Source organism: Apodemus sylvaticus, chromosome 4, assembly GCF_947179515.1.
Source record: "Apodemus sylvaticus chromosome 4, mApoSyl1.1, whole genome shotgun sequence".
Taxonomy (NCBI): Eukaryota; Metazoa; Chordata; class Mammalia; order Rodentia; family Muridae; genus Apodemus; species Apodemus sylvaticus.
Window position 1 is genome coordinate 127,542,665 of NC_067475.1, and position 11,353 is coordinate 127,554,017.

The 11,353-nt window shown below is 45.5% G+C and overlaps 1 long non-coding RNA gene across 1 annotated transcript; it reads left to right on the forward strand.

The window, feature by feature from the left end:
• Positions 1 to 6,588: 6,588 nt before the first annotated feature.
• LOC127683377 (uncharacterized) lies at positions 6,589 to 10,776 on the forward strand. The gene is made up of 2 exons (XR_007977531.1): positions 6,589 to 6,802; positions 6,958 to 10,776. It is a non-coding gene; the product is annotated as an uncharacterized LOC127683377 (long non-coding RNA).
• Positions 10,777 to 11,353: the final 577 nt, after the last annotated feature.

The following is an 11,353-nucleotide window of genomic DNA, read 5'->3' on the forward strand; positions in this document are numbered from 1 at the left end:
CTGACACTGACAGGGCTGTCACTTTCCCACACTTTCCACACTTTTCCACAGTACTCTTTCACTTTTCCACAGCGCTAATCAATGACAATATATCTCTCTTGAATGTGTCACCATATTTCTGCTAGCAGCTCAAAATGCTCCACAAACAGTGTCCTTTTCAAGCTATCTATGGCTGTCTATGCCATCTATGGTGGCACATGTCTGTGGGTCCCTTCTCCTACGAGGTGGAGGCAGGAGGATCAGAAGTTTAAGGCCAGTCTCCAGTTACATGAGACTGTGTTTCAATAAAATGCTTTATTGTTTCATTTCAAAACTACTCCTACGGATTGGCAACTACAATGTTATAATGATATTAAAATGTAAAAACACATGAAGGCTTCTGAAGTTGACTAATTGTACCTTTAGTACAGGTGACCACCTCTGCATTCAATCGATGTTTTAACAAGTATCTTGTAAAAGTCTCCCAGGTATCAAATTCTAGGCATAAAGAGTCAACAAGAAGACAAAGCCATTGTCCCCAAGGAAATAACTATTAGTAGTAGGCAATTAAATTTTCATATTTTTTTAAGATTTGTTTATTTATTATATGTAAGTACACTGTACTGTCTTCAGACACACCAGAAGAGGGCATCAGATCTCATTACGGATGGTTGTGATCTACCATGTAGTTGCTGGGATTTGAACCTAGGACCTCTGGAAGAGCAGTCAGTGCTCTTAACCGCTGAGCCATCTCTCCAGCCCCTGTTTGTTTGTTTTAAGGCAGTATTTCTCCACAGAGCCCTGGCTGCCCTGTAATTTATTATGTAGAGCAGGCTGGCCTTGACTTCATTAGAGGTCCTCCTGCCTTTGCCTCCAGAGCGCTGGGATTAAAGGTGTGCACCTTAACACCCGAGCTAAGCCTTACCTGTTTTTTTTTAACTTTTTTAAAAATTTATTTACTTTACATCCTTATCGAAGCCCTCCCTCCTTCCACCCACCCCTCCTCTTCTCTTCTGAGAAGCAGGAGGTCCCTCCTGAGTACCAATCCACCCTGGCATCTCAGGGCCCTGCAGGACTAGGCACATCCTCTCCCCCGAGGCCAGACAAGGCCGCCCAGTTAGGGGAACAGGATTCACAGGCAGACAACAGAGTCAGGGACAGCCCCACTCGATGTTGCAGGACCTGCATGAAGACCAAGCTGCACATCTGCTACATATGTGTGTGTGTGGATGGGTGGAGGTCTCTAGGTCCAGCTCATGTATGAAGCCTTGCATTTTTAACTACAGCAAATCACCTTCAGTTAATACTCTGAAAAAAAAAACAAAAACACCCGAATAAACAAGGAAGCACTTGGGAGTCGGGGTGAGGGAGAAATCTTATTTTAGACTGTGGAGGTTTGAGCAGATATCTGAATGAAATGCAAGATGTTTTGAAGAAGTAAGACATATAGGGCTGGAGAGATGGCTCAGTGGTTAAGAGCACAGGTTACCTCTTCAGAGAACCCATGTTCAGTCGCCTACACCCTGTCAAGTGGCTCACGATAACCTGTAACTCCAGCTGCCGGGGATCTGATTCCCTCTTCTGGCCTCTGTGGGCACCTATACTCATTGTATGCATGCATAACTATTTTAAAATAAAGGTTATTTTTTAAACCATTTGCAGAAATGAGAGGGAAAATGAATGATCCAATTAAACTGTGTTAGATAATTCTTAAGAATAGACCTGTGGGGTCATTGGAGTTGCTGGGAGAACAAGAGAAGGGACCCTCCTTGAGGCAAGGCAAAGCACAGATGTCCACAGGGAGAACTGGACAAGGGGTACACAGAAACTCTGTCCACTGGGTTTATGACTCTTCAGTGTGTCTAAACACTTCCCTAGCTACCACCGTTACTAACAAGCCTCCTGCCTCACAGTTCTGGGAAGCCATCCGAAGCCATTAGCCTGGTCAGGCCTTGTTGATTTAATCTAATCAAAAGTGACCTTCAGAAGTGGGGATTCCTTTCTGGGGAGCTTAATTCTTGTGGGTAAACATCCTATGCGCCAGAAAATGTTTCTATGACTCTAAAATCTTCATGCTCCGAGATAAAATAAATCGACTTTTGTTTAAAGAAAATTGTCTGCTATAAAGTAAGACTGCGTCGTCGTGGGTTTAGAGCCCGCAGGGACTTCCTCCTTCCCACAGCTTCACAGTAGGGCCCCCCCCTTTTCTTGAAGCGTTTCCCTCCCAACATTTGAGTCATTCGAAAGATTCTCCATTCTGCTCTTCTTGACCTTAATAAACTATGATGTCCACAGCTCAGCACCGGATGTTAAGTAAGGAAGTAAGGAGAAATAATTTTTTTTTAAAGCTGGGCATGATGATACATGCCTTTAATCCAAGCACTTGAATCTCAGAGGCAGGCAGATCTCTGTGGGATCAGAAACAGTGTGGTCTTCATAGAGAGTTCCAGGCCAGCAAGGGATACCTAGGGAGACCCTAAGTAAATAAATAAACAGTAGGATGCTGGGGGAGCAGGGTGTATTAAACTCAGACTGGACGGACAAACCTGCGTCACATACTCTGCTTCCTTTCCTCATGCATCTCCTCTTCACTGTCGTTAAGCCAGGTGCTCTAAGCATTTACCCTTAACCAAGGCACAGCTAGACAGCGAGCGTCAAGTCTTTTCAGCAGGTCACCAGGTATCTAAAATGCTCTCCTACCGGGAGAGTTATATAGAAAGTCGCTTTTCTGATATATTCAACAGTAAGCATCTGTGGCTCTGTCTACTCCATCTTTCATCACATCAGAAAGGTGAAGATACTGTGTTTACCAACTTTACAGGATGCTGCAAGAGCTGATTGAAACCTCTGTGATGAAAGTCTCAGGCCATGCCTCCCAAGTCACCACAAGAAGTGAAGGGTCCGGGCCCCTCAAGGGCACTCCCTCGAAACCCAGTCCCCTGACTGCAGGTGATTTGCTGTGGCCTGTAACCAGTATGTCACCCAACTGAACTTTCAAACATGCATGCCAAACGCCAGCAAGGCTATCACCCAAAGCTGAGAAGTAGTTTTTCTAATGCTGCAGGCTCATGTACGGGGCACCAAAATAGCACGAGAAATGCTATACCCATATTGCTTTCTCCTAGACATCTGACACTTGTAAAGCTCATGCCAAATTTCTTGTCACATATGTGTCTGGAAGCCTCCGTGCTGAGAGGCATTTCTTATCTCCTGACATTTCAGAGCTGCACGGAGCTAGACAAGCAGAGACTCCTCAGAAAAGGCAGGAGACAAAGGCAGGCATTCTTTGAAGGTGACCTCTGTGGCTCTCACTGGGGGAGGACGTCCTGGCACATCTGTAATCCCTGCGATATTTATTCTAAATGTTGGGTTCGCAGTTTTCAGCTGGTCGCAGCTATCACGCCCCGCCCCCACTCTCCAAGGTCACCTAAAAAGAGCATGCACAGCAGCCAGACGTAGAAATGCTACAGCAGGCAGACGAACGGCAAAATCCAACATCCTCAGGGGCTAGGCTCAATGCTCTGTCCCCAGTGATGTAGGCAAAACACACACACACACACACACACACACACACACACACGCACGCACGCACGCACGCACGCACACACGCACACATGCACACACACACACGCACACACGCATGCACGCATGCACACACATGCACACACATGCACACACACACATGCACACACACACACATGCACACATGCACGCTGGCTGATGCTTTTGATGGCTGGGACTCATGCTTTTCGATCAAGAAACAACAGTAGAAAACTCCCAAGCGACTCCCTTCCCTTCTGACCTTGCCCGTGTCACCTAACAAGGTGTGGCAGGCGTGGTACTTCCAGTGTGAGTCTTCTACAAATATGTGCGTCAGAATAAGTTTGCTTATTTACATATCTGTTTGTATAATTAGAGTCTGAAACAGCCCAAGCAGGTCTTGGGCTCACTTAGTAGACAATGACGATGATCTTGACTTCTAGATCTTTCTGCTATAGCCTCCAGATTCTGGGAACTACAGGCCTGTGCGCTACGCTGGTTTATTCAGCACTGGAAATCAAACCCAGTGTTGTGCTTACTAGGCGAGAGGGCTCTCTACCAGTAGAACCACATCCTACATCCTGATTTTACATGTGGACTCCTAGGTCCTATTTCAGACTTTTGCATTAGGATCTCAAGCAAGTGGGATCCAAGACTCCACCCCCACCCTCCAGTGACAGTGAACCAGCCCCTCTAAGCTTAGCCCAATACAATCAATGCAGTTTGTGCTCAGGAGGAAGGAAAGCGCTTCCTGAGTGTACCGCCCCTGCCCCTCCTGGCCTGCCCCTCTCTGCCTGCCTTGCTCAAGCCCAGCTTTTAGGATAATACACACAGCCATATGATGGTCTAGCACCAGCCACTTTGCATTCTTTAACATTCAATATTCGATTTCATTGCTGCTGCAATAAAGTACCACAAAGTTAGTGCAATTCTGTAGACTAGAAGTACAGTCAAGATGGTAATGAACTAAAATTGAGGTCTTGGGACACTCCCTGATCCCTACAGAGGCTGTGTGTGGGAGAGGGCTGGCTTCCTGTCTCCTCACGAGTCTAGCAACCACTCGCTCTCTTTGGCTCATGGACTCCTCCATCTTCAGACACCAGCCTGCTTCTCTGCGACTGTTAGCCATCCTCTCTGGCTATCTCCTGCTTCTCTCTTTAGTTGTCAAGGACCTTTGTGGTTATTTGGTGACTACTAGCTAAATGTTGCATCTATTTATTCAGTGCATGCCTGCATGTGTGCATGTGCACAAGGATGTGTTTGTGTGTTTGCTCGTGCAGATGCAGATAAAAAGGCACATAGACACACTGCCATGTATTTGTGGTGGTCAGAGGACAACTTGTGAGAGTCGGATCTCCCCTTCCATCATGTTGGTCCTAGGGATCCAGATCAGGATCCCAGCACCTTTACCTTCTGGACCATCTCACCAGCTCTCCAGTTCAAGATTCTTTTTTAAATATATATTTATTTATTATATGTAAGTACACTGTAGATATCTTCAGACACCCCAGAAGAGGGAGTCAGATCTCATTACGGATGGTTGTGAGCCACCATGCAGTTGCTGGGATTTGAACTCAGGACCTTCAGAAGAGCAGTCAATGATCTTAACTGCTGAGCCGTCTCTCCAGCCCTGAGTTCAAGATTCTTAATACATGATTGCATATTTGACAGCTCCCACAAAGCCCTTTTTGCCATGTTAACAGAATGTTTTCACAGGTTCCAGGCATGAAGATGTGGACACCTCGGGTAAGGTGCACTGCCGCCTAGCCTGCTTTGCATCTGTAACATAAAGGTTGCCTTCAGTTGAGTTCCATCAAAAGCAGGTGCTGAGCCTGAGATCTGAGGAAAGTCTTAGACATTTCAGCACAGCATGGGGTATAGGGAGGGCGGAGTTGGTCAGTAAAAAGCGCGAGGAGAAAGGGAGTCCGCATGGGGAGACTACAATCCACAGCTGGGTTGAATTCTCTGGGTTCAATCTCCCCATGATGGGCCAAGGTACCGGGGTGGTTACCCACCAATCCCTGTCATGTATGAACGAGGGGTTCATCAACTTCCATCCCACTACCCACAGCTGGGCTCTGTAGCTATTGAATATTTGAATATCCTTGGTAGAGGAGCCACAGGCTGGTTATATGCGAGTGCTTCCAGGGGGATCTGGAAGATGGGTCAGAACACCAGCAATGTCTAACACAAGGGGGTTGGGTCCTGAGGAATGTACAGCAGTGTGCACTCAACATTTAAATGTCCTTGTTCTTCGACCTAGGAAAACCGACAGTATCTTGTTCACATAAGCAATGGCTGTATAAAACATCGAAGTAATGAAATCATTGAAATGTCTACCAACAGGGACTAGCTAAATATATGATGGTGATGTAGTGAAATAGTCTACTATAATTAAATATAATAATATCAGTCTACATTTACTGATAAGAAAAACAGTTCCTATCGTGAAGCTGACTTTGGAATGGGGGGCAGGTTACAAACAGAAAGTATATTATCCTGTTATGTATATATTTGTATTACAATAATATATGGTATGTATATATATAGCAAGATGTCTTTTAAAATGTTGGTCAAATTGTCAGCAAAAGTCATCTCTGAGAAGCAGAACCTATCTCCCTTTGGATTATCTTCTTCCTGTTTCTCCATATTACAAAAGTTGCAATGTGGAATGCATTATTTATTAATCAAGGTGTTATAAAGATACTTTCTACTTTGAAATTTCCATTGGTCGTAGAAATTTCCATTGGTTCTGTGTAGTTCTAATATGGTAATATCAAATTGCTTGTGTATCCAGGCTTTCGTTTTAAGCTATATGGGGCTAAGGATCAACCATTACACAGAATGTTAAGGCATATTTTGAATACACCAGATGTTTAATAAACATTTATTCCTTAATTGATTTTCATCAGAACAAGACTGAGAAGAACAACATAACACACTGAAGAACTGGGTCAGAGAGAGCTTTTTAGACCACGTGGCAGTGACCTCCCAGGAGCTCTGAGGTCTGGCGTGGCTTATCAGGCAACAGCCTGCTGCTGCGGGCAGGGACAGGCCCGCCAGTGCAGGCACACCCACACTACTACCCCAGAGATGCCATTGAGAGCTGCATTTGCCTTAAATAGGACTGAAAAAGAAGGCAAGTGAAAACTGTTTCACAGCTCAAATGAGATGTGTGGAATCTGTGTCAATCTGCTCAAAATTAATTCCAGTTTGTCCCCTGAGACACTTGGGCCTTCCTCAGAAGCAACACACTCTTCCAGAGCTGACTGAGCTGTAGACAGTAAGTCCTGGGGCAGGGAGGGAAGACTGCTGTGTACAGCCCACAGGCCTTTCTCTATCCACCACTACATACCCTGATTACGTCAGAGGGAGAAATCTCCCTCCCGTCTGGGTTGTGTGAGCATTTTCTTTTGATGTTCCGAATCCAAATAACAGGCAAATAAAGAGAAGATGGAGAAGTGGACACGTCCCAGTTGACTTATATATTAAAGGTCTGAGAGAGATAGCCAGAGGAGGAAAGAAGGCACAAGACCAGAAATCAGGTGAGACATGCACATATATGAGTATTTGTCAATTGTACTGGCTAGTTTCATGTGTCAACTTGACACAGGCTGGAGTTATCACAGAGAAAGGAGCTTCAGTTCGGGAAGTGCCTCCCTGAGATCCAGCTGTGGGGCATTTTCTCAATTAGTGATCAAGTGGTAAGGGCCCCTTGTGGGTGGTTCCACCTTTGGGCTGGTGCTCTTGGGTTCTATAAGAGAGCAGGCTGAGCAAGCCAGGGGAAGCAAGCCAGTAAGAAACATCCCTCCATGGCCTCTGCATCAGCTCCTGCTTCCTGACCTGCTTGAGTTCCAGTCCTGACTTCCTTTTGTGATGAACTGCAACGTGCAAGTGTAAGCTCAATAAACCCTTTCCTCCCCCAACTTGCTTCTTGGTCATGATGTTTGTGCAGGAATAGAAACCCTAAGACAAATTGGTACCAGCATAGTGGGGTATTCCTGTGACAACCTGACCATGTTTTGGGGAGGATTGTGGAAGGACTTTGGAACTTTGAGCTAGAAAAGCTGTGGAAAGTTCTGTAGGAGCTTGGAAGACAATGTTACGAACAGTGCAGAAGATGGAGGCCTGGCTTGTGAAATTTCAGAGGGAAGATTAAAAACTCTTACAGTGGCTATGTTTTGATTGTGAAGATTCTGTGGTTTTGGTTAGCTGGGGGCTGAAGAATCAGCTGTAAGTAACAAGATACCAGAACCACTAAAGCAAACCCTTGTGTTACTGGGACTATTGATGCTGGTTAGCTGGAGCTAAGAAATTAGCAGTGATTAAGAAGAGACCAGCATCACTGAGATGAAATCTTGGAAGTGTTTTCTGAGAGCACAGAGAGTGTATTCCAGAGATAGCCACAGTTGTATTTTGTGCTGTGGCTGGACTTGGTACTGTGTAAGAGTCACCCAGATGGTACTGGATTTGAAGGCATGAAGGGGTCATGAAGAGCAGCTGAGGCTCTTGGCACAGTGAGAGGCCACGGAAGGCCATTGGTGAAAGTGCAGCCTCAGTTGCAATTGATGGCCCAGGACTTGAAGAGGTCATGCATAGGAGCAGAGGCTTGTCACCATGAAGAGAGCCTATGAGAGGCTATTGGTGAAGCCTAATTACAGTGGAAGATAGCAGTATTTTGGAGATGCTAGTACCATACGATGACCACCAAGAACAGCAGCAGCAGTGGAGTACAGGCAGCTGGAGCCTGGAAGACAAGCTGTGTGCTACAAAGGGCAGGACTGAAGGAGTGACCCAAGCCCTTGGAGGAGCCCAGAAGATCGTGAGTTGGATCCCAGACATTGAACTATTGGAGTTTGAGTTTTGCTTTTGGTTGTGACTGTGCCCTGATATGTTTCCCTCTTGAAGGAAGAAAGTATTTTAGTGGAGCCCACAGTTGAGAGACTGAATTTTTAAAAAACTTTGGATTTTAAAGATATTGGATATTTTAAGGTGATTGAACTTTTAATATGTAAAGACTGTGGGACTTTTAAAGTAATTTAGATCTTGGGGATGAATAAGAAAGTAAGGGTTGAGGCTTAATAATGATGTGTTTGTGTGTCAAGTTGACAAGGGATCAATTGTACTGGCTGATTTTGTGTGTCAACTTGACACAGGCTGGAGTTATCACAGAGAAAGGAGTTTCAGTTGGGGAAGTGCCTCCATGAGATCCAACTGTGGGGCATTTTCTCAATTAGTGATCAAGTGGTGAGGGCCCCTTGTGGGTGGTTCCACCTTTGGGCTGGTGCTCTTGGGTTTTATAAGAGAGCAGGCTGAGCAAGCCAGGGGAAGCAAGCCAGTAAGAAACATCCCTCCATGGCCTCTGCATCAGCTCCTGCTTCCTGACTTGCTTGAGTTCCAGTCCTGACTTCCTTTTGTGATGAACTGCAACATGCAAGTGTAAGCTCAATAAACCCTTTCCTCCCCAACTTGCTTCTTGGTCAAGATGTTTGTGCAGGAATAGAAACCCTGACTAAGACATATGTATAGCATCTGGAGGTGGCATCTGCAGGGGAGATCTAAAGTCCTCCTGATATTTGTGTGGAAGAGGATAAAGATGATAATCAAAGAGGAAGAATCTAAGATGCATGTTTTCTATGTGAACACTGCATAGTCTATCCTAATAGCTATTGAATTAAATATTTTAAATGGTTAACTTGCACATTGTCTGAATTATGTGCCCATAAAGTCGGTTTTTAAAAAAGAGTATTCCTTCCCCCAAAAATATACATATGCATTTCCCTTAGAAGTTTGTTGTTAAGGCAAAAACAGCTCAAGAAGCCTGAATGTTTTTAAGTCACCAATGAATGCTTTCCAATTCATTCTTGCACAAGATTGCCATGTGAGCCTTCTGTTATGTTTTGGTAACAAAAAGTTAGGAAATGACCCTTAAAAGTGTGTGTGTGCGTTAACAAATACTAGGTTAGTGAAAGTGCCCATAAGTCCAAAGTACTCCTTTCAAAAGTTGGGAAATGGAACTTTCTTCGGAGCTCCCATTGTTACAAAGCAGCAAGAATGTGGAAGCTTGATCTGAGGTCTTGGAAATTCTCTTCCCCACCCACATCCAACGCTTCCTGCGATTGTTTGTAGAGAGCAGCGATTTGAGGGTAAGCGTGTTTAGAACACAGTCATGCTTATGGTTGCATCCAGCTCTTCTGGCCTTTGAAACAAATCACACTGGCACGGATCCAATCAGTTGCACACCACCACCCAGCTAACAGCCGCAGCCAGGTAGCGCCAGCCGCCCAGGACTAACCTGGAGACTAATCAGGGCCCACAGCTCACAATTCTGCTCTTACACCCTCTGAAAGGACAACAGTGGAATAACAATAACTCCCCTTTCCTGAGCATCAGCCTGGGCAGAGCTGTCCGGAGGCTACAGAAATGTAAAGAGTTCAGACCTTAACTAGGAATTCTTAAATCGCTAGATGTCATCAACGTAAATAACAGCCATCTGTGACTCACATCAGAAATTTACAAAGTTAATTATGGGATATCATTTCTGATTCTCTCCCAGGATGGTTCTGGCGCTGCTACGTGCTAGGCGATGGTCTAGACATTTTACATATGGCAACTCTTAATGTTCGCAATATTCTATTACGAGGGTAATAAGCACCCCATTCTGCAAATTTAAAGAAACTGCAAACACGTAGGGAAAAGACACTGTCTGATATTAAAACAGTATCTGGGAGTTCAAGAAGCTTTGATTTGTAGCCATTCCAGAGTTTCTCGGGAGCCCCAAAGCCATTGCTGCTGCATCCACCATTTCCACCATTTGTTCTGTACCCTTATTTCCTGTGACACCCTAGGAGGGACTTGTAAGGCTGAACTCACCCCTGTGTGTTGGCCAGAGAGGGCAATGCTGTGCCACAGGATAACCTGGATCTCAGTAGCCCAATATAATAGAGTTTCTTCCTCACACAAAGTCAGCTGTGGATGCTGGGAGTCCTTTGAGGCAGCTAAGAGCCCCCTGCTCCAATCCTCCCAGGGCCCTCCTAACAATCCCCCTCCAAGCTTCATGGCTTTTTTGTTTTGTTTTGTTTTGTTTTGTTTTGTTTGAGACAGAGTCTTTCTATGTAGTTTATGGCTATCCTGAAACTCTCTATGTAGACTAGACTGGCCTAGAACTCAAAAAGATCTTTCCGCATCTGCCTCCCAAGTGCTGGGATTAAAAATGTATCTGAGCCCACCTGGAGTATTTCCTCTCCCCGTCCCCCACCCTCTCCCTCTGTTCCTCTCCCTGTCCCTCCATATCCCTCCCCCTTCCCGTTCCCCTCCTCTCTCCCTCTTCCTCTCTCTCTAACTAGCCCAATTAGTATAATCAGTGTTACTGGTCTGCATGTTGGTGTGGTGACATCTGCCAGGGAATGGGCCACACCCTCTCCCACTAGCAGCCATTGAGTTTAACTCCTCAGTGGGGATGGTGGGGGCTTGTGAGATCCTCCTGCTCCATGCTATTCTGTTGACTGGCTTGAGTCTGCGCAGGCAGGTCCTGTAGGAGCAGCCACAGCTGCTGAGAGTTCGTGACTGCAGTGGTCCTGTCGTGTCTAGAGGACAGCATTTCACAGCATCCCAGTTCATCTTTTAATTCCTACATCCTTCCTGCCCCCTCTTCCATGATGTCCCGAGCCTTGGGAGAAGGGGGATGGAAGTAGATGTTTCATTTAGAGCTGAGCACTCTCAGCCCCAGACCTTAATAGAAGACGCTTAGACCTGAGCACAGCTGACTCCATGATGGAAATGCTATTCAGGTTGTAAAACTCAGTATGAACACAGCCCTGCCTGCCAAAACTAA